Consider the following 24,898-nt stretch of genomic DNA (forward strand, 5'->3'; position numbering starts at 1 on the left):
TCGTTTCAACCTCTGCATCAGCAGTCACTTATCTCACTCAAAGGACCGAGGCGGAAATGAATCGAAAGGAAGTTCAACTTTTATAGCAGACTTGAGGCTTGGGAACCCCTTTTGGGTACGAAAAGCGAGGAAAAATAAGTGTTTATAAAAATTTATAGAGCCAATATTGCTTACATTACTCGATTTATTAGCCCATTCGGGGTATACTGGTACGATGAAGAGACGATGGGTTGTTGGCGAAAGAGGGTCGGTATTCGGTCCCCGACCGAGGGCGTTAAGCTCTTTCCAAGAGATGCCTACTGAATGGCCCATCAGCTGAGCCTTCATCGATTAGATTATTTGCTGGATTTGATTGCTGAATAAACTAGGGCCCACCAGCTGGGCTTTTTTCGATCCAGATCTTTGCCGACGTGGAAATGTAGGGTTGTTGGACAGATTGTGTTGCTGGACGGACTGAGGCCCACCAGCTGGGCATTTATAGTTCGGGTTCTTTTTCGGGGTTGGTCGTGGTGCGACTGATCGAAAATTGAAAGTGGGAAGGATTGTCTGGTTGTTTGGTACACCAGTGTTACAAAGTGAGACCGTAGAGATGGTACAATGGCGATTTTGTGCGAATCGTACTCAATGTTGTGTAGCTTCGTTTGAGCGTGAAGTAAAAACTGCGAGATTGAACCGAAGTGTATTTGGCTTAACTGAACGGGATTCATGGAATTAATCGTTTTCATTTTCAATGCGTATGGTAGAGATAGAAACGATCATGACAGTTGCCTGTTGAAATTGATTAATACTATCTTTCTAATAAAAGCAAACCGATGTTGCCAGAAATTATAGATTAAAATCATCTTATTTGATGACACAATTTGTGCAACTTTCTTTATTTCAAGTAGAGATGTAGGAAAACATATTTGAATTAGTTTATTTCTGATACGATGTATTCAAAATATTAGGATTATGTTTAAATACGTGTAAAATAAAAATATTTATACAAAAATACATGACCTTCATAAAGTGAATAAAAAATGCCAAGAAAAGATTCCAGCTCCCTAGTTTAATTTAAATTTGAAACTATTTTGAAACGGAAACTAAGCTTTTTAATCTTGAACCTTGATTTAACTGCATCTAGTATTATTAGCAAATATCCCCTATTTCATATCCACCAAGTTCGATTCATTACCGATGGATGAACCAACTTTCTCCCTCTCCGATCGCATTTCGCCATGTATGGTACGCACAATCGGCTTCTCTCACTCGCAAATCTCTCTCAAAAAGGGTTCATTTTTATGTTTTTCCTTCTTCTCGCTTTGACCAACAAGCCATCCAACCACCCATCCATCGACCATCTCGCTTGTCCCGTCCCCGCACCGCGCCACATTATTGGGGCAGTCCCGTCCCGTCTTCGTACTCCGCCACCGCCGCCACCTCCAACATCATCATCAGTCACTCCCCACATCCCCGCTTGAAGCATACCAACCACCCGTTTACCCCAAACGGGGCCCATCGCGCAGTGGCTCAAAGCTGGCCAAAGGTAACAAAGTGAAGTTTGCCAAATCTTTCACCAATATTTTCTGCTACATAGTATTGAATATTCCATAGTATTTTGATCAATTGGTTTATATTTCTAATGTTTCAGATCATTTGAACTTTAGAGATGTCAGCTACGATTTTCTATTTTAAAATTTTCAATTCTTCTCAAGGATGCTCCTTCGAAACCACTGTTTCTGTACTAAATCTCAATAAAATCTAGCTTAACTAGTGTTATTGTAAAGAATAGATCTTATACCTTATAAATAGTTCAACAAGTGTATAAAATAAGAGCTTTTCAAAATATCGGCAATTTTCCAAAATTGTTGTTGGTTTTCTAGAAAACTCTCAAAAATGACCATTCACTCCTCATTACGTTACAATTGCACCAAGATTGGAAAATTTCAAGTTTTGTTGCATAGTTTATTAGGTCAAAATATCATCCGACTTGTCCTAAAAACGAATTTTTATCTTTATCAGTGTCAAAATAAACTCAGAAACTATTAAAAGATTGCGATCAGTATAAAATGTTGATATTTTATTCGTTGGTTTGTTCTTTTGCTCAACTTTTGTATGGAGTGCGGCCACTGAGCATCGGAGCGACCGGGTTTTCTTTTGGTTTCTCGCGCTTCGCACACGCTGACTCCGATTGAGGACGGACGACGAAGCGCGTTTCTTGCCAACAACAGCAGCAGCAGCCCCCCGGAGAGGTAGAGTTGTGAGGTAAACGTTCGCCACCAGACGATGGTGGGTTTCAGTTTAGTTTTTGTTTCGGTTCGCGCATCATGTGGAAAAGCCGCGGTCCGCGCCCCGAACCACTAGCATAGCGAACTACGAAGAAGAAAAGCAGCGACGAGTTTTCCGCGCGAGGGTGAGATCATCCTGGGTATCCTGAGGAACGGCAGCAAGATTCGCGCCGCGCGACGAACTTTTCTTTCGGCTGTTGGGAGAGTGGATGATTGGTGAGACTTCGTGCGACGAGTACAAGGATATTCCAGTGACCGGGAGTTGTTCGCACGCAGTTCGAGAGGAACGTAGAACGAGACCAGCTGCGTCGTCGAAAGGATACGGTCGGTTTCGGTGCCAAGTGTGGGATTGGGCATTTTAGAGCTGTGTGGACTAGTCGATGGCCTATCCTGAACAGGACACATCCTAGGATCTAAGGTGGCAAGTTTTACGAAAATACCTCATTGTGGAAGCGAAGGACGAAGCGATCAAGGATTACAGTGATTTCGATTTGTTGAAGAGGAACGAAGCAAAACCCCAAACTGTGATAAAGTGAAACTCAAGAAAATTTTGCAAGGAATAAAACCGGATACAGTGCAGAAGTCATTCCCAAACGATCGATTTTTATTTCCGGCAGAAGCAAACACAAATCAAAAGTTGGAAGAAACAACCGGAAACCTCAAAGTACAAAAGCAGATGAATTTATTTTAATAGGTGTAACAGAAAAGCAAAATTTTCGGAATTTTCTATTGACGAAGAATAAGTGTTGGTTGTCGGAAAAAAGTGAAAATACACTATAAAAGTAATTAACTGCCCATAACTGCAAAACAGTCACATTCGACATTTTTGACAAATTGGAGTTAATACCGGGGAGAGCCATCAAATGACAAATACTTTCGATTAACTTACTGAAATCTGTGAGATTGTTCTAGAAAATTCGAAAAAAATACCAAGTTGTTTTGTCACATTGGCAATTGTAACCGCATAACAGTAACATTGAGATTATACATGAGACTTGTAATGTAGTAGAAATGAAATTTCTATCAGAATTATTTTCTGACTATTCACCCAATGTGCAATATGAGTTGTACAAAATTTCAGCCTCAAATAAGCACTTTTGATTTCTTAGTGATTTTTAGAAATTTTAGTTTCCTCACATACTGCAATGAAATGCACACTTGGTATCCCATTTACTCAATGCCTACTTTTGTCGAATGTTACAAATATGCGGTTATGGGCAGTTAAGTGAAAGGAAGAGAATCCTCCCAAAAGGAAAAAGCAATCGCGAGAGAGAAGGAGAAATATCCAGTGACACAATTCTATCCGGAGAAACCCTTTGACCTCAAGTCGCGTACTATAGATTCCTCAACTATACTGATATCAAAACAGGATTTCGAAATCCAAGTGTGAAGAAATATCCAACCTCGCCAGTGGAAAAAATAAAATCAGTGATATCCAGTAGCCGAACCTGTGTTTGTGTGTGTGCATGCGTATGTGCGTATGCGTTCGTGCACCATCAGTGGTGGTTCAGATCTCGACCGACATTACAACATAGCTTGTTGTGGAACACCAATTTTCGTAATCCTCACCCGAGCGAGAGAAACTCCGCGCGCATAGGACACACTGTCGTCGAAGGACGGAGAGCTTTCAGCCCCCTGTGCCCCGCGCGTACGCCACCTTACACACATACCGCACGCCACGTGGACCCCTCCGGGCCCTAACTCCCGGACCTAACGGACACTTTGCCCAGTGCCAGTGTGTGTGTCTCGAGAAGCGGTATCCTGCCAACCACCGGGAATCGCAGATTTCAATAAGGTGCGTAGTTAATATTCTATTGAATCATTTAAAGGGTTTTCCTGAATATCCGGACGAAGTCCTCCTGAAACGCTTCACTCCAACCGCCCTCGATATCGATTGGGGTCTTCCTCAGGGGTGACACGTTTCACCGACCGACGAGTTCATCTCTTTCCCACGCGAAAAGAACTCATAAACTGGGGAATCTGTTTTGATTCCCATCTCCTTCGTCCTTGTAGCGTGACTTGCCGGGTGTATACGTGATCCTGAGCAACCGGAAAAAATCGGTCTTCTTAGCATCTAGTTAGAAGTCTTGGATTCGCTTTTTGTTGACGACATAAGAACAAACGACAAGCAACACTAGGCAAATTTCGTTCGAGTTAGCTGGAAATGTGGAAGACTGACGTCGATAGCATAGAGCGGGAGAGAGAGCAAGAGTTTTGCAGAAGTGAAAGTGAAGCTGAGGCAGGAATGACCGACCTAGTTCTGGATTCGCTCGTACTCGAGTCGCACTATGTGCTTGTGCTGTGCTGAACGACGGGTGGGATGCGAGCAAAACTAGTGCGCGCGGTAATTTGTTAGACTAGCTACACGCAGTAAGGAATGAACTACTTAAGAATCAAGATGAATCACTAGCAGTTAGTTATTAGGTCGCTTGAACAGATCAACTAGTTTAGAATTGCGATGCGATTGTATCAACGAGTCTTACAGAATAAGGCTCTGGTGGAATGAATTTAGGAGTATGGAGTATATGTACAGTGAGAGGCAAAATAAAGTGCCCACCTTACCAGTTTTCGAATTTCTCTCATTGATTTGGTTCAAATTAAAGTTAACACACCTAAATCTTTTGTGATATTTTATTTTTGATGTTCTTTTAAAGTTGCACTTACGAAATTTTGATAAAAAAAAGAATTTTACTTAAAGAAAAAGAAAATCAATTTGTATTGAAAAAAAAGTAGTGACAAAAATAAGTGCCCACTTCCTTCTTGGCCCCAGAAAAGATGATTTAAGAAAAATAAAAAGCAATTTAATAGTTAATGTGTCCTCCTTTGGCCTTAAGGACTTGCTGGAGGCTCTTCGGCATGCTTTTCACCAGGTTTTGTAGGTGTTGTGGATCTAGTTCTTCCCAGGCGCGCTCCAAGGCTTCAAAATAATTATTTTTGTTGGTAACACCAGTTTTTTCAACCCTGGCATCGAGAATCGCCCACAAATTCTCGATGGGGTTGAGGTCTGGGCTTTGTGGAGGCCATTCCAGCGGTTTAATCCGACAAGACCGGAAAAAAGACTTGGTCTTCTTTCCAGTATGCTTCGGGTCGTTGTTCTAGAGAAATATGAATTTCTCTTCAAGGCCCGTCTGGATCAGCGAAACCTCCAGATTTTCCAGCAAGATGTTAATGTAGGAATCTGCCATCATTATTCCGTCGATTTTCACGAGGTTTTCTACTCCACTCCATGAAAAACACCCCCAGACCATCACATTTCCTCCTCCATGCTTCACCGTTCCTTGGATGTGGTGCTCTGCATCACACACGAGCCCGCCGCTCTCGGTTAGACAGCTCGAGCTTCAGGAGCGCCACATCCAAGGAACGGTGACGCATGGAAGTGTGATGTGATGAAATGTGATGGTCTGGGGGTGTTTTTCATGGAGTGGAGTAGGAAGCGTCGTGAAAATCGACGGAATAATGACGGCAGATTCCTACATTAACATCTTGCTGGAAAATCTGGAGGTTTCGCTGATCCAGACGGGCCTTGAAGAGAAATTCATATTTCTCTAGAACAACGACCCGAAGCATACTGGAAAGAAGACCAAGTCTTTCTTCCGGTCTTGTCGGATTAAACCGCTGGAATGGCCTCCACAAAGCCCAGACCTCAACCCCATCGAGAATTTGTGGGCGATTCTCGATGCTAGGGTTGAAAAAACTGGTGTTACCAACAAAAATAATTATTTTGAAGCCTTGGAGCGCGCCTGGGAAGAACTAGATCCACAACACCTACAAAACCTGGTGAAAAGCATGCCGAAGAGCCTCCAGCAAGTCCTTAAGGCCAAAGGAGGACACATTAACTATTAAATTGCTTTTTATTTTTCTTAAATCATCTTTTCTGGGGCCAAGAAGGAAGTGGGCACTTATTTTTGTCACTACTTTTTTTTCAATACAAATTGATTTTCTTTTTCTTTAAGTAAAATTCTTTTTTTAATCAAAATTTCGTAAGTGCAACTTTAAAAGAACATCAAAAATAAAATATCACAAAAGATTTAGGTGTGTTAACTTTAATTTGAACCAAATCAATGAGAGAAATTCGAAAACTGGTAAGGTGGGCACTTTATTTTGCCTCTCACTGTACTTCACATTTGCCAATACTAAACGGTTGTTCACTCCAGATTATTATTCACTGTGATTTTTGGCGGTGAAAATCCAACGCCCATGCAAAAAAATGGAATATATATATGTATATATATATATATATATATATATATATATATATATATATATATATATATATATATATATATATATATATATATATATATATATATATATATATATATATATATATATATATATATATATATATATATATATATATATATATATAGATATATATATATATATATATATATATATATATATATATATATATATATATATATATATATATATATATATATATATATATATATATATATATATATATATATATATATATATATATATATATTCAAACCGTTTGTTGATAATAAACGCTATATACAGTAACAGTTAATGGAAAATGAGATCCTTTTTTCAATAAATCAACGTCCACATATAGTGAAAGGGAGCTAAACACTGAGAAAAAATTGTTTTTCTGCAAACATTTCACTTTTCACTATGCTATTTGTAGCGCAGAACTAATTAAAAACAACTGTGGTGAACATTCATGCTATGACAAACAGTGCATTCACCCTAATAGATATCAAATATTTTCTTCGATTCAGGGATAAAAGCAAATTAAATAATCCTCCTATTCGAGCTGCTTTCATCCCAGATTACACTCGATCTCTTTGCAACTCCTTCTCGACTCAGTTTGAGAGTTGATTCACTCACTTTCGATGGATACATTGACTCATTTTGATTATTCAAGTTTAACTCAGATTCTTGGTTCATTACCCAACATTCAGTGTTGGTAAACTCACACTACAGAAAATTCATTTAAGTTCTGCCTCTCAAATTTCATGTATGACATGCTCATGCTAACACATGACTCGCTTTGAATATAATTTTAGAATCAATTATGACACACTCTTGATTCTCTCGTAAGTATATGTTACTTTCTTAAATCTGATGTATAAAATGATTTTTTTGTCAAATTGAAACTAGCAATATCTTATTGATATGTTTGTGACAGAAATTGAAGAGTTTCTGTCAAAAATCATAAATATTTTGGATATCAGCATAAACATTTTGAACTGTTTTTATACCTGGAACGTTTATGGTTCGCAGATCTTCCGCCACTTCATGCAGCTAGCGCTTTCATGTTCTTCCACAAAGTTGCCTACCCAGGGTCACATTTACGGGGGAGCCTAGGGGGCCGAAGGGGGCATGGCAGGAGTCCCCACTAATATTTATAGTTAAACTTGATGAATAATTAGAATCAATGCACTAGTACATACTTTTTGGAACCGCATCATATATTTTGAAAGATTCATGTTTTTTAATAAATTCGAAATAATGGGAGCAATTTATCCAAAAATAAATCAAACAAAATTACCTACTAACAAAATATGAAAAAAAAACAGATTAAGAAAGATTCAAAAATGATTTGTATAAACAAGTAGAGTGTCATCTTTTTACCTAAATTTCTAACGACATTCTAACATGACTTTTCCAACTGTAACGAAAGCTTTCTCAACGAAGTTTAGGACTAGGTTCGAATGCAATGTATATTTATACAGATGCAGATCAATTATTAGGACTTAATTATTTACATATTTATTTTTAAAATTACTCTTTCAATCACTCTGTTAGGCCGGTAGTGTTTGTGCCTTGAATATAGGAACGTAAGAGACTTCCAGCTTGAAAAAAGAGACCAGACGACAGGAACCAAAAAGAAACCAAACAGAAATCAGAAAAACAAAACGTAACCTAAAAGAAAAAAGGAGATAAGAAAATGATTCTTCATCATAGAATCAGGCTGGACATTCCTCTTATTATTAGAAAAAAAAAATGTAATTCCTCGTGACATTACACACTCAACCACTGTTTGCTTGTTCGGTATTTTTTATGCTTGGTATGAATTGTAAATTATAGAAAATACCGAATCTTCAGCTTATGAATTGAAAATTGCTGATGTTTAGTAATAATTTTCATATTCTACTGAACAACGCCAAAATCCTAATTTACGGTTTAACTTGGTAGGTAATCGGAATTCCGTGATTAAGTCAGATATGTTCAACAACTGGATCAGCTCATCGTCAGTTTAGGTTTATGCTGCTAAATTTAGTTGGATAATGAACGAGTGGGAATCTCAATGATTGATCTGATCCGGTTCTACAGATGAAAACATATTATCACAGTCTTTTCGATAACTTTCATTTGGATAACTGGCTATCGGTAATATTCATTTATATGAAAAATGCTTAACCGGGGACATTTCTGCGTCCATAAATTATCGATAATATTATAATTATTTTATGAAAAAATCAGAATACTGAGAATCATAAAAAGGTAACGCATGAGAAGCTGGAAAAGACATCTCAAGTGTATGACCTAGATATTCCCAAAGATAACTATAGAAATTACCTAGAAGATTCCATCAAGAATTTCTGAAAAGATTCTTTAAGAAGGAAGGGCCAAGTCCTCCAGGATTTTATACTGTGATTCTACCATCGTTTTTTTTATATATCCTCCAAGATTTACGTTTAGATCATCTCAAACAAATCGTTGTAAGATCTCCTAGAGTAACAACGGTAGACTTCGGTTGAAAGTGAAAGTTAGTGAATTAGTTAATTAGTGAAAAACTATCTGGAGGAACTTCCGGTATAGTCTATGGATAAAAATCGGGTTTATGCCTGCAAAAATTATCGTTGGAGTGCTTAAGGATTTCCTGGAGAAAATCCTCTAAGCATCTTTTGAAAAATCTTTGGGAGAATTGGAAGAGAAATTTCTAGAAATGTACAGAATCAATCCTTGAAAGTATTCCAGATGAAATTTCTGGACAAGTTACTATAAGATTTCTTGAGACATCTGAGATTAAATTCTTGAAGAACCTGCTAAATCATCGTATTGGTGAAGGTTATAATCAAACCCATCCTCAAGATTTGATTACACAGAGCGTGCAATGCACGAACTTCAAACAAAAAAACGAACTGCGTTCAAAAAAATCGTTCAATATTCGCGCGAACTGTTCGAGGTGCTGTAAGAACGAACTGATCGCTCATGTATTACACAGTTCGAGCAAACATGTCTGTGGTTACATAACTGATGGTCGTAGAAGGTAATGTTTGATTTAGTTATTGATAGTCAAAATGTCACTGCTGCTGTTGCTGTTATCAAAGTATATTGTTAACAACCGATTTGTCTCAACTTATTCTTCTTCATTTTCAGATATAAATTTAAATATTTCCCAGGCATTTAGATCCCTGTTTCTAGGAGTTTTGACTCAAGTGATTACTCCAAAAATTTCCCCAGAGATTTGTTCATGGATTTCTCCAGATTAATTCAGAAAAAATCTACATAGAATCCTCAAAAAAATTGTTCAAAGGATTTTTTCATGGATTTCCCCGGGTATCCCTCCAGAGACTTTTTCAGTGAAAACTTAGAGTTTCCAGCAAAATTTTCCCTGGAAAAACATTAGGAAGTTATTCCTGTAGCGATTAGCGAAGTGAACTTTATGCAGTAAGCTGCGGCCACTAAAGAAATTTTATATCTGCCTTTTGAAAAAACCTCATCTCAACTTCACCGGAAGATAAACGAGAGACGATTAGGAATAACAACCTAAAATTCAAAATGATTTCAAAACTTATATTGGTAATTCCAACAAATGAGTAATGCATTTTTCTATAGATAAACCCTTATTTTTTTACGACTCTAATCAACTGCTTCTGTACTTTTATAAAGACACGGAATTTCTGGAGAAATATTTGGAGAAGTTCTTGGAGACATTCTTGGGGACATTTCGGCAAGAATATCTATATAGGTTTCCCTAGAAGAATCCTTGGAGGAGTTTCTTGGAGAATTTATCAAGAATATCATGAAGAATTTCTGAAGAATACCATGAGAAATCTCTTGAAGAATCCCTGATAGAATCTCTTAAGTAAACCTTGGAGGATTCATTGGATAAATTTTAGGAGGAATTCCAGCGAACATTTTACTGGAGGAATGACTGGAAGCATTCCTATAGGAATTCCGTCTTGTGTAAGAGAAACTTGTTGAATCTCTAAAGCAACTTCTGGATGAATTCCTGGAGCTCTATTGGAACCAATCTAAGTAAGATTATTGCGATCTAAAGTTTATCCTAGAGAAATATTAGGAATAAATCGTGGATGAATCTCTGACGAAATCCTTTGTTGAATCCCTGTGGAAATCGCTGCAGGAATTACTGTAGAAATAATCTTGGAGAAATTTCTATCAAAATGGTTTTATATAAACGAACATGTATATAACATTATATAAACTTCCTTTATCTCTCGATTTTTATGTGATAAATTAATTCCTCTTTGATATAGATAGGTATAACTTATTAATGCATTCAGTTTGAAAGTTTTTTTTTGTCTTTTTATATGCAGAGCGGCCCTTAAAGAGTTCCCGGTAACATGTTTAGCAATACTCAATTTTTTTCAACAAACTCAGACGAAGACGCAGTCAATTGCCTTGCGCATTGTTTGAAATAGTCCTACGTGGCTGCAATAAATTAAAAACATATAATGGAAATATCCTCTAAAAATATCGGGAGGAATACTGGAAGAATTTCTGGTATAATTACTGCTAGAATACTTAGAGGAATTTCTATAAAAAATACACAAGGAGTCCCTAAATGAATTACTGGAACCAGGAGAATTACTTTTCCACAAATCCTGAATAAATTGTTGATAAAACCCCTGAAAGATTTAATAAAAGCATTTCTGAAGAAATCTCTGGTAATATTTTGGAAGTTATCGGAAGATAATTTGAAAAAATACCTTAAACCCTGTGGAAGAATTTCGAAGTGGTACTGGCAGAATTCGATTTTTTTAGCCACAACATTGCATATTGAAGTGCTTCTTATTGCAATGTTTCAGACAATTTGGCCGAGAAAAACTTCACAAGCCAAAGTGAATTATAGAATGGAAGTGGCGAAGCAGGTAATTCTTCACCTTCTATACTAAACATTATCGATAAGTTTATGATTAGAAAATTATTGTCGTGTTAATAAGTATACTTGTATTTCTTTCATGATGAAAATTTTCACGCGATATTGCTTTCTCTCGACCTCCCAATCTCTTAGTGCAAAGACTTTCCTCCAAATATGTCTCCAGGTTTTCCTTCTCGAGTTCCTCCAAATATGTTCATTTATCTCGCAAACCTATCAGTTTTTTTTTTTTGTTCAAAAGTTTCTTGGGAAATTTATTAAGAATACTACCATAGATTTATTCAAGTGATTCAATTCCAGCAAAAAAATACTCCACAGTTCCCTTTGGAGATGTCAATTCATCACGTTGTTTCAGACGCACTCCCTCCCCCATATCGGTTTTTTTACACACAATAATTTTAAAATTTGTATGGGCCGTAATCATTGGTCCCCCTCTTAAATGTCAACGTAGCTTATGGACGACCCCTTTAGAGATTTGTATAAGAAAATCGTCAAGGAGACCTTCAGTAATTTTGCAGGAAATTTTTCAGTGATTTTACTAGAAATTCCCTCATGGATTATTTTGCCAAATCATATAGTAATTCCTCCTACAATTAAATAAATGAAAATCCGAATTTAATATTATACCATTTATTTTAGGTATTTCATTAAACAGTACGAAGATTTATTATTCTACTAGAATTGTTTTCTTACTTCCCAAAATAATCTCCGGAATGATACCTGTAGGAATTTCAAACCTGGGGAAAACCCTGCAAATATCTTTGGAGGAATTCGTGGAGGGGCTTCTGGAGTAATGTCTATAGTGATTCTAGAAGAAGTTGTTTTGGTGTAATGCTTGTAGGAATTCCTGAAGAAACCCAAAAAGATATTTCTGGAAGAACCTTTGGAGCAGTTTCCGGAAGAGATCCTGGAGAAATCTCTGAGGAAACATGAGAAATCGCTTGAAAAATTCCTTTTCCCCCTTGAAAAAGTTTCCCTTCTGCTCTTGCTACGCTGTTACTGAATTAAACCAGATAGCGGCCATTAACATACGGGTCCTTGCGGCATACTTCACGTACGTCACTCTCTAATAATCTTCATCGAACCAGTAATTTTTAATGATGACCTGTGGTTGCTTGCGGAACTGAGTAGCTACTCAATACTTTGCGAAGCGTAGGATTACGGCCATATCTGAATAAAATTTGAACCGCATCCACTGAAATGGAATGGTATGCGGTTCAAATTCTTTGAATTTTGGAGTGGTTTTTGTCATTATCGTCAGAACATCCAAAAATACCTAGAAGAACTTTCTAAGGACGTTGGACATGAGTAATATACAAGAAAATTCAAGGGCTTATAAAATTTTGGAAAAGAGATGAGTCAACAGATTTTTTATGACATAAGTAAAGAGTGTTCGCTTAATTAGGATTTTTTTAGATATTGGAATATGTTGTTCTTTTTTCCACCAAAGCCATCTTCCCAGATTAATTAGAAATTTGAGACAGAAGGAATGCTAGGATCTTAAACAGATTTGTGCCATCTTCTTCTTCTACTTCTCTTCTTGGCATTAACGTCCTAACTAGGACAGAGGCTGCTTCTCAGCTTAGTGTTCTTATGAGCACTACCACAGTTATTAACTGAGAGCTTTCTTTGCCAGAGTTGCCATTTTCGCATTCGTATATCGTTTAGCAGGTACGATGATACTTTATGTCCAAGGAAGTCAAGTAAATATTCATTACGAAAAGATCCTGGACCGACCGGGAATCGAACCGAGACACCTTTAGCATGGCTTTGTTTTGTAGCCGCGGACTCTAACCACTCAGCTTAGGAAGGCCCTTATCATTACTAAATAATGGGCGAATTCTCCGTCTATTCCCGCCAATCATAATGTTTAACATGATCAATTCAAACTTTTTAAGTATTTTATGACCACAATTAACAAAATTCATACTAAATTTATATGAATTCATCTTCTTAATACTTTAATTCCCGTCAAAACAGACCCCGTTTAGATATCTGACTTGATCGCAACAAGCGGTGCGCGGGGTTGGCTGCTTTTCGTTTTCTGTCACGATTTTGCTCGTTCTCTGGTAATTTTAAATCGGCTGACCACCGCAAGTAAAATCGGGTTGCGTACAAGCATGAAGATATAGTGAAATTAGTGAGTTTCTCGAGTAAAAAAGTGGTCTTCATCCGTGAAAATGGTGAATAAAGAAGCTATTCCAAAATTTGTATATAGAAGTAAATCGTGAACGAAATTTGTTCTTTGTTTGGAAATGTTTATCGCAATGAACGATAGAAGTTGGTATTCCCGTCCTGAATTACGATTGAGCGGATGGACAGAATTTTGGAGCTGACTTCCCTGAAGATTACTAAGGCTCGCGGTTGCAGTTCCTTGGAGAGTTTGAATTTAGCATTGAAGCTTACGACAGAAGTGACCGAGAAAATCAAGAAAGATTCAGCTGCTGCTGCTGCTGCAGTGTAAACTTCATCAGAAGGCTTCTGTAGCTGCACCAGTGCCATATTGTGGAAGCTACTTAAGGAACTTGGTGAGAGATTTTCAATTTAAACTTTATTTGTTATAATAATGATGATTTTGCACATTTGTTTTGGTTTATAAGAGACTGTTTCAATTTCTGCATAATGGGAAAGGGGTAAAATAATCTTTCATATCATTTTTGAGAGCGAGCAAAGGCGCTTAAACCAAGGCTCCTAAATAATGGAAGCAGTGGTTAAAAGGCTCTACAGATGAGGAAAAAGGCTCTAGGGACAGGACATGAGGAAGAAATGCCTATATCCCAGCCCAGGAGAACAATGGAGTGTGCGATAACTTTCTTAGCAACGCCACTCTCAACGATTTTACCTTTAACCCTGAATCGAAACGGTCGGTACGGTTGTCCCCGTTTCTTCCTTTCTGAATTGAAAATATTCTGGCTATCAGTTTATTCATGCGTGAATAACCTGATCGTCATGATATTTATCAATTATCTTTAACCCCAAAGTCTGTACAGTGGGCCTGTGAATATTCTGCAAATATTAATGCTGTCAAGAAAATACCTGAAAAATTTTAAGCATTTCCAGGATGCTTTTCAATATTGGCTGTGGAAGCGCTTAGATTAGATTAGATTAGATTAGAAACAGACCCCGTTTATATATCTCATCCTCCGGCATACTCTCCGGGTCCGTAGTGCGCTGACCGTTCAATCAACAACACCCAACGTCACAACGGTCCCGCTGTGGTCAGCAAAACCGTTTCACTATAGTCCAACCCCGAAAAAAATATGTGAAAACAGCGAATCAAAATAAAACCTCATTGTGACATACCACACCGCACCGCAAAGCTCAACAGTCCAGCAGTTCGCCACAATACACCGAGCTCAGCAATGGGCGCAAAGGCACGGAAGGGAATCTGCTGTCGCGATGAAAAATTATTGGTGAAAAATAAGCCCACGAGTAGGGAAACTCACCGACCGCGCACCGCGTCCATCGTCAGCTTTGCCAGCGCATAGCCAACGACCGAATAAAACAAATAAATAATTAATGAGTGCATCCAAATTGGGCCGACTTTTGTCGAAATCGAAATGTGAACCGGTCGGTCCCTCTCGACGTCGTCGCCGTCCAAGTGGGCGGCAATTGTCCAAAACGCAAAATTTGTAACTGAATAGGAGCTGGACCGTGGCGACGGCGGTGCACAGAGGTGGAAAGCCGGACAGAATCTCAAAAATTTGTATCAAAATTTCTTGTTCAAAATATTTTGCTTGAGCTTCGAGTACTCAAACTAAGGAAAAGTAAAATTTTCATTCAAATCAACGAAAATTGGATCCTATGTCTTATCTAAATTTTTCAAACAACACGTTTACTCAATTTTCTAATGCTTTGTGTTGGTTTAAGTCCAAAAACCATTTTCTTTGTTTTCTGAATTTATGACACGTCCATAGATTTCAACTTGGATTTTGAATGGTAAAAATGTCAAAGTAGTTGTAAGAATCTGATCTTTTTGGTTATTAGATGAAAACAAGATTTCGTTAAAAGTTTAATGGTTATTTATCAAATCAAGCGTGTGCTAGAATAAGGGCGTAAGTCACATGATCGATTTCTCTTCATCGATCCTCTCTTCTGTAAATAAAAGTGACAAGATGCAAATTTGTTAGCATTTTTTCACTGCAGACCGCTTGGCAGTGATCCAATCTTGCGTCCTAAGGTGGAAAATGCTGGCAAATTTGCATCTTGTCACTTTTATTCACAGAAGAGAGGATCGATGAATAGAAATCGATCATGCGACTTACGCCCTTATTCCAGCACACGCTTGAAATACAATTGCTTGTTTGATACATTTCTTATAGCCTTCACAATCGCACAGCTACATAGGTTTGAGAACATTTTTTTATACATTTTATTTTTCAACCCTAATTGAAATTATAAATTGTTGTTGTTGTTAGATGTGATAAATGGACAATATTTTAGGTTTTGTCCGACTTTTAATGGGTGCTCACCACTGTGCAGCGGTATAGTTGAGCTTAGACTAGTCAACACGATAAAAGTAACTGGACGAAGATATTGCCTTCAAATGTCGTGTGGAGCCCTTATTGCATTGGTGGTGGCAATGGTTTCACCAGTCGAATGGGACTGGGAGGAATTTCAAAATCCGAAGCAACTGAATGTATTTTAGGTAGGATGACGTACCAAAGGGCAGTTTATGTATTTTTTTCGGTTTTAGACGCTTGAATCATCGTTTCGCGCCGTCGCATTTGTGACCAAGATTTCCAAATGTTTTATGAATTAAATGTGGAGAAAAACACTTCGTTTGGATGGGCGGTTTGAACTGGCCTTGGGCGTTGCGCTTTCTGATTGTTGGTGGGTTGAAGACGTTTTGGAAATAGTCATAGGAGATCCAATTAAGTGATTCATTTTTCTTTACTGGCATTCAATAGTAGGGAATGAATCAACAGCAAATCAGCTTAGGGTAATTCAGCCCACAATGGATTGAAAAACCAACACGCACAGAACAAAAATGATTAAATAGGTGTCGTACAGGGCACAGCCGACTCACCAAAGGACACATACTCGATAAAAAGTCACCTCGAATCGGCATCATGTGTCAAGAAGTAAAAAGCCTAAACGTATTCTGATTCATTGTATTCAGTTTAGAATTATCAGAGATAAAAAAGGATTAGCAACATCAATGAAAAACATTTTGAAGAATGACAGAAAACAGAAGGAAAAATATTAGCTTTTCTCAGAAGAGCGAAACTATTTGAATTAAAATAAAAAAATACATCCAGTTCAAGAGGCTAATGAATTTAGTAATTTAATGCCTCAATAATATCTACACAGAACATGAAAGGAATTTTTGAACAAATTTTTATGAGGCAAATTGTTATCGAGTCATGATTGAATCCTTGCAGATTAAATAGAAGTCTTTTTGGCGGTTAGGATATGATGGATTACTACAGTTCACAATCTAAGACTGAGCTGCGCAACTTTATAGACTTCGAGTATAAAGAGCTTGTATCAGAGAGATCGCTCTCATAAATATCGATTGAAAGTCTTTCTTTGTCTTGACGTGCATAATTTTGTGAATGATAAACTGGAAGTCCAGTAATCTTCACTCTAATATCATTCACACCGGACGTCTCCGAATTGGCTATCAGACGACTTGCTAATCAAAAATATCCAAACCATACCCAAAAGCTCTTCCCTCCCTAGGCTACCCGTACGGCTCCATCTCTCCCCCCGAAGAGCCATTATGTAGTGCAAAGAGAAATTAAAATAAACATTACAAATCTGCTGCCCTATGTTACCCATTCCGTCACAAAGTGAAACAAAAGCCCATTTTTCGTTCCAGCCCGATCAGTCGGTCCTATCACAAGAAAAAAAAGAGAAAAACTGAAAATACAGGCAACATTACTGACCATCATCTTTTCGTCCAGCTGTCAGGCCCCAAAGAGCTCCACTATCGGCGGCATCTCCCCCCTTTTGTGCAACGAGCGACGACGGCGGACCAGACGCGCTTATCGTGGTGTTAGTGGTTGTTACTTACACTGACTACGGCCGCGGCGGCATCGGCGATGATGAAGTGAAACTTTCTCATTTTCTACCTGTGTTCCTCCTCTATCCCGTTGCAACAGCGCGCGCTCCGAACGGAGGTTTGCGTAAAAAAAGAGCTGATCCGAAGAGAAACCAGCGAGAAAGAAGAAAGTCGCGCGCCGCGTCCCTGCCGCTGCTTGCCTTACCCGGCTTCGGGAACCGATGGTCATCAATTTGTACCGCGGATGATCGTGTGAAGAAGATTTCCTTCGGCGAATTTCCTAAACCATCTCACCAGTCGGTGTTAGGGTGACTATCCGTCCTGATCTAGTAGGAAATGTCATGATTTTGAATTTGCTCTGTAGCATCCTGATTTGTTTTTGATATTTGAGATCAAAAATATCAGGATTTACTGATATGTTTATGTCTCGATATTCTTAAAAGTACTTAGGATAAAAGCACCGGTTTTGGCCTGTCTATGTGGAAATTTCTTTAAAAATTAGCTACAAATATGTCAAACGCTAGCTTTCAATCCATATAATGTATGAAAAATATCGGAAATGAGCTGAAACCATTTTTTCGCATTGAAAATCTTGTTGGTGAGAAAATCGGCCAGAGAATTAGTTTCAGTTTCTCAATTGGCCAATCACATTGATTTCTTATGAGAGTATGTATGTATGTAGGTAGCCACCATCCTAGCTTGAGTCTTGCTCTGCATGCGGTTCCACTTTTCAGTAAAGTCAATTTTCATTATCAAACTGAATTCAACATACTATTGTATGAAGGGCCAAAATGGGGTGTGGCGGACCCGTAAGCAGAGACACTTACGCGAAACCCGCGGGAAATAGAGAATCTCCTTCCAATAATATGATCCAACGGAAAGTATAATTAAATTTGCAATACCTGTCAAGTTATCCACGGGATGGTTTGTTGTAAGAAGGGCGCGTCAAATCCATTACAACTGTTGGCATAGAAGAACCCATCTACAAGGATGTTACGGTTACTTCAACCCTTGACTCCGGCTGGCACTCCACTCCATTGTCCAGTTGTAACTTCAATGATGCCTTGATGCACCCTCCCAATATCACCCATGTTATATGATTCAATGAAATAATTGTTATGTAATCAAATTAAGTACAATAATTTAAAATATATAAAAAAAATAATATAAGACATCATGAAAAAACTCGGTGATTTGACCTAGAATCGTTGAATGAAAGATGATTAATATTAAAAACATTAGAACATATTGTTCCAACAAGCCTGAAAAAAAGCAGATTGATTTCTTATGAGAATGGCCAAATAAGGAGTACCGTGGCCAGATTAGGTGCATATGAGTTATTATTATAAGGAAAATGGATCATTTTTCTGATGTTTTGAATTAATTTTGATGAGTAAATAATTAAAGATCTGTCATTGATTGTGATCTACTGAAAACAAAAGGTTTCATGCTGATTGGCTATGTAAAACTGTGTATAATCCATAACGGAATCCATAGCGGCTACAACTGATGTAAGGTCAAAACCGGTGCTCCTCCCCTATATAATTGACTACATTTAGACAAACATTTTCCAATTTGATATAATCTGTCTCAACATCAATGATCCTCAGAAATTTGTGAATGTTTTATAAAATGCGCGGTGCCGAATTCATTGATTTTCATGGTCATATAAATAGCACGGCACCGCTAGAATGTCAAATAGTGAACAAGTGTATTGGTTCATGGGATGCTAAAGCCCTGTCTCAATTTAAATACCAAACGCTTGAGTTTAAGCCAGAAACAAAAGTTTACTCAAATTTTATATATGTTTTCCGTTGGTTTAAGTCCATAAAACACTTTTTCCGGTCAAACTCCTTGGTTTGGACTCAAATTTTGGGTCTATTTCATTTTCCGTGTATCTTCCTGAATGTCAGAAAGGAAACACTGGGGCAGGTGTTAAAAAGTAAAACCCCTGTGGCGTTTTTGTCGACCAAGTGAACATCAAACTTGATCAAAAATGTCATGGTTCAGATTTGGACTTACTTTTGAAATTTAAATGTGGTGTACCGTAACTTACTTACTTGATGAGCAACAATTCCTTGCTATTGCGTTGAATTTACGCTGAATGAAGAAGCCTCCATTGGACCTAGTCTTGGGCCAATCGCTTTCAGTCGCCCTGAACGTTAAACGAGCTTAAATCCTCCTCAACTGCAAAAAGCCATCTGGTGCGCGGTCTGCAACGGAAGCGACGGACTCTTTTTGGTTCTCTGCTGAATATTATTTTAAGTTGACGTTCCTCCAACATGCAAGCTACATGCCCAGCACACCGCAGCCTTCCGTGTTTTATACGCTTGACAATATCCATTTCTCTAGATTGATTCATGTTTTACCACCGAGAATTGTTCGCAGCACTTTACGTTTAAAGAACCCCAAAGCTCTCCGGTCGACCTCTTTCAACGTCCAGGCTTCGTGGTCGTACAGAGCAACCGGAAGAATTAGAGTCTTGTACAACGCGAGTTTGGTCTTCGTCTGTAAGCTGCGGGACTTAAGCTGGTTACGAAGTCCGTAAAAAGCCCTACTCGCAGCTGCAATACGCCTTTTTACCTCGCCCGATACATCATTATCGCAAGTCACTAGAATTCCAAGGTACACAAATTCTTCAACTACTTCAATCACCAAATATCACCACCTCACATCACCTAACATGACCGACGATTCCTTTTACTACAAATGAAGCACCGATATCAATCAAACTTATGGTAATTGAACGTTGTTTCTCTTAACTATTGTCAAATTGTGTATCGTGAAGATTTTGGGTTAATTATTGTTCATGTCTATGAAAATAATGTAAAATTCCAAAACCATGTTCCGTGTGGTATTGCCAGACAACCATAAACTTCTAGCTTAACACAAGGATTTGAGCATGCTGTCAGCCTCGAACTTTGTGAGAATGCTTCAAATATCTCCGAAACAGATTGTATCATTAAAATTCGTACAAATTCGCTTATTTTGTTGTAATAATTGAACCTCTGTTGAATATTAGGTAATTCCATTGGAAATTGACGGCATTTAGGCGTTTTTCGCGTACAATTATTGTTTTTTGTTATTATTGTAAAGAATTTGGCAAGCGTAATCGGATTCAGGGACTTTAAATTAGTTCTGTATCGCCTTGTCATGTGATCAATTTCACCCCAAAATGGGATCTCTCGATTTGTGATTGTAATTTCTAGTACGGGCTAAACTTCGATAGTTTCTGAAAGAAAATCTGAATATTTTCGCATTTATTATGAAAGATTTTTGTTTAATATTTTTAATTTAAGTACTGACATTCTACAGTTGCATAATGATTCATTTTGAATGGACTGATAAATTTTCATATATTTGAAATTTTTGGTTTTGGGGTTATAATAATGGGTAATAATGGGTATGTAAACAAACTACTGTTAGTTATTTTTGCAATTGGAACTTGATTAAAGGACGTTAATCGAGAACGTGGATTAGATTTTGTTCATAATATAACAGTTTAAACTTGCATTATAAATACCATTATAAGTTAGTATGAATTGGTATAAAATAAAAAAATCTAAAAAGCTATTGAATGATTTTAACGTTTCGACATTGAATTCAACATAAAGCAAACGTTTTTGGCATATAAAAAAGTATATGTCGAACAAAACCGAATGATTTTCATAGCATAAATAGGGTGTTGAATACCTCTAGGCGTTTTACGTTATACGGAAATTTTCGACTGCGGCTACAAAAATGTCCTAAATTTGCAAAAGCGATTTTCGCTAAGAGATTTAAGATTGGGTTGGTTGTCAAGGATAGGCGACGAACATTTTCAAAATATAATCATCGTAGAATAGATTGTTTGTACGGGTTTTAAAAATGCTAAAATCTCATCAATTTTTAATATTCGAATATAAATCTTCAAATGTCATCGTTCCAGCGAAATTATTTCTGATATCAGGTTTCATACTAATACTCTTTACTATTGCATTCGTTTTACTTACCTGATTAACAGAAATTATGTTATTTCGTTTAGCATGTTGACAGACCCGCCTAATCAAAGATATCCCGTTTTACGGTACTAAAATCACATTTGTTAGAAAATTTCGGCACGTGATCCAATGATGTTTATCGTCATACTTATTTCCCTGCATTCAATTGCTAAGCATTGTCAAAACATACTTAAAAAAAACTTGAAAAGCGATCAATTTTACCTGAAATTATGGTAGCTGTTATTCTAATGGGAAAATTTGCCGAAATATTAGCAAGAATACGTTCAGAAATTAGAACCCTATTATGCGTCTTCAGTAAATTTGAGGTTGCTGAATCTTGTGCTACTATTAGAAATGCTTCAGCACGTCACAATTCTGGGGTTTAGATCGTCAAAGTTGTAAAAAAGTTTTATTATATTGATGGTTAGATGAAGTTTAAACAATAATTTGTCAATTTTATCGAAGATTAAATCCGCCACGCGTACGAGAAATACGCACTAAAATCGACATGCCGCAACATTTTAGAAAGCGGCAATAGAATCCACGTCCTCAAATTCAATAAAATGTGATATTTCAGTAATTGAGTGCTCAGTGTTATTTATTATATACCTAGTAAAATATTCTAAACGTATCGTCACCCGGCACACTTCGTCTGCCTACTGTGACGCTTGTTTTTAACCCAAAATCTTAATGTATGGGAAACCAAAAATTTCACAACTAACACCATTCACGTAAATATTAACATGCTTTTCACCTCATAAATCTTCCTTGTGTGAAAATTAACTATATAAAACAAACCCGCCACGAATCGGTATATTCGTTCTAAAGTAAAACACGATCAATTTTTTATCGTCCATTTTTAACAATAGACGCATCGAAAAGTTAATTTGTTGTCGTTTTTGATTTAAGACCAATTACCATATTTTGGGGATTTGGATAGAAGTTGCCACAAAAAAATTGACCGATTATAATTAGTAATTAATAAATTGATAATTACTGTTTTGAATGGATTTCAGAGTACGATTAAATATGGAATGAAATGTATGGGATATCCCAGAATCCGCTTATTGGAGTAATAAACTTGGCCGATGTACATGAAATTTACTGAATTCATCGATAATTGAATTAGAAGAGTCACAGGTATTCAAAATCATGAAGATTGAGTCGTCACAAACCTAGTTTTGGTACAAAAACTGAAATGTACCACATTACGGGTATCTGCGGTAGTCATTCCTGGGTCCTACCAAAATAAATAAGAACCAAAGTCATCAATAATTGAACTAGAAGAGTCACAAGTATTAAAAATTATGAAGAATGAGCCGTCGCATGCCTAATTTTGGTACAAAAACTGAAATGTCTCACAATACAAGTATCTCCGGTGGCCATTCCTGGGTTATTTCGGTGGGCCAAAAAAACTGGTCATTCATCAATAATTGAACTGGAAGAGTCACAGGTATTAAAAATCATGAAGAATAAGCCGTCGCATTCCTAGTTTTGGTACAACAACTGAAATGTCTCACAATACGGGTATTTCCGGTGGTCATTCCTGGGTTATTTCGGTAGCCCAGAGGAACTAAAGTGGCCATTTATCTATAATTGAACTAGCAGAGTCACAAGGATGCAACATAATAAATATTGAGCCGTCGCATGCCTACTTATGGTACTAAAACTTTGTGGTCCCATATTACGGGTTTCCCGGTGGCCATTCCGGCGCTCCAAACAAAAACAAATTTTAAAGAATTGGGCACAGTTCATTTGGTTTTGGGGCATAAATCTGAATAATTTCATCGAATTCTAAAGTTTGACCACCTTCCGAGACTCCAGGAATCGGTTTCGCATGGACCATACTGGAACGAATTTTTCAAAGGATGTGCGCCAGTAATTGGTTACTTATTAAACAAAACAAATAATGCCAAAATATCCATCAACCGAATAGTACCGATGTAAATTACATATTCGAAACTGCGATGGAAACTTACTATTCGGATGTTCCGGGTATCCGGAACCGGGTATGAATAACTAAGTGATTTGGGAATCTCTATTCACAGTCCACATTCAAACCTCTTCAACAATATGAGGACGGTTCAGAAATTTCAGAGGAAAATTTCCTCTAAAAATAGAAGTTTTTGTATGAATGTCTTTCAGGTTAAGTAGAATTCAAATTACTTATGTGAAGAGAGCAAATGATTTGAATTACTACTATTCATAGTGTAAAAACATCCAATGGTATGTTTACAAGGTCAATTTGGTACTTAAATACATCATCAAGCACGTCACAAAAATGAAAATATTTTTCACAAATGGGTAACAATATTACATTTTTTTTTTAATCTATGCTCTTTTGAAGAAAACATTCTGGTACAATAGTGTTATTGTCCTAATTTTGGAACTCAGCTAGATGGTAACCCTAGACGGTGCTCCACCACCACTTCTAATAGCAGCGTGGAGCTGAAGCAACCGAGGAGGAAGCAGGAGAGGGTACTTTTAACACGAGGGCTTGCCTAGAGGCAGAAGAGAAACCTTAAAATGGGGCATTTGAGGAAGGTTTAGCGGTGGGCTTTCGGCTCTTGGAAACAGGTAGCCATAGGCCCGGTGTGTGTGCGCGATGCCTAATGGAGTAATTGCCTTTTAGGAGGAAATTGTCATAATTTCTCCGCTGGCTGGCGTTTGTCACGGTTTGGCGAGTACCGTGTAGGCCGAACCGGAACTGGCGCGGGATCGGATCCGGTCTACTAATGAGTCCTGACGGAGGAAGGACCGGGGTGAGTGATTAGGACTTTCGCTGAATTTGGCGAATTGCGCCAGTATGACTTCGGAGAAGCTGAACTGATTGAAAACGGGTGCATTAGCCGAATGTTTTCTTCTCCTCCTCATTCGTCTTCTTTTTGGCATTACGTCCTCTTTGGGCAGAGCATGCCAGCATGTTCTTATGAACACTTCCACAGTTATAAATTAGCTCTCATTTGTTTCATTGGAATAAATTTGTAATATTTTTACGCAATTCTGAATCAGTTGGTAAATGTGTAATCTTACAAAAAATGTTTATTTGAGAGCCTGTGCAGAAATCTCGATCATCTGAGTTGAATCAAATGTTACATTTCTGAATATTTCACCAATTATTAATCACATTTCCAATCATATACAGTCTGGTTCCAAAATTCCTTAACAACCCGTTTCATATAAACACAAATATAAAATGCTTCTGTTATATCAGGACTCTGAATCCATAATTAATTGAAGTCCGCGTGCGTTACAAGCCTAACGAGCCATCGGGCCATACCCCCACAAATCTCCAGCTGACCTGAAATCCTCGATTGCCGATGCCGCAAGCAGCCCTAATCTACATAAACCGATTCCACTTAATTCCAATTGCTCACCCCAATCGTTCAGCCCTATAACTCGCTAATTAGTAGCATTGCATTGATGGTACCTTGGTCCGCTGCTTCTGCTGCTGCTGCTGCTGCTGGCGAACCGTTTTGCAACGCACTGTAGACATGCAAATCACCATCCCTCATCATCATCATCACCGTAATTATCGCCCAAT

At 37.7% G+C, this 24,898-nt stretch overlaps 1 protein-coding gene across 4 annotated transcripts in view; it reads left to right on the forward strand.

Moving 5' to 3' along the window:
* The first annotated feature begins 2,260 nt into the window (after positions 1 to 2,260).
* The window catches only part of LOC5566044 (uncharacterized protein DDB_G0271670), a 201,655-nt gene continuing 179,017 nt past the window's right edge, over positions 2,261 to 24,898 (forward strand). The window contains exons 1-2 of one of the 4 annotated variants that reach the window (XM_021855762.1): positions 2,261 to 3,049; positions 3,520 to 4,062. The gene's annotated coding sequence lies outside the window, so the exon portion shown is untranslated. Of the gene's footprint in view, positions 3,050 to 3,488; positions 4,063 to 24,898 lie in introns of those variants that run through there. The other 3 variants (XM_021855763.1, XM_021855765.1, XM_021855764.1) reach the window with 3 other exon arrangements.

The sequence above is a fragment of the Aedes aegypti genome, chromosome 3 (genome assembly GCF_002204515.2).
Source record: "Aedes aegypti strain LVP_AGWG chromosome 3, AaegL5.0 Primary Assembly, whole genome shotgun sequence".
In the NCBI taxonomy this organism is placed as follows: domain Eukaryota; kingdom Metazoa; phylum Arthropoda; class Insecta; order Diptera; family Culicidae; genus Aedes; species Aedes aegypti.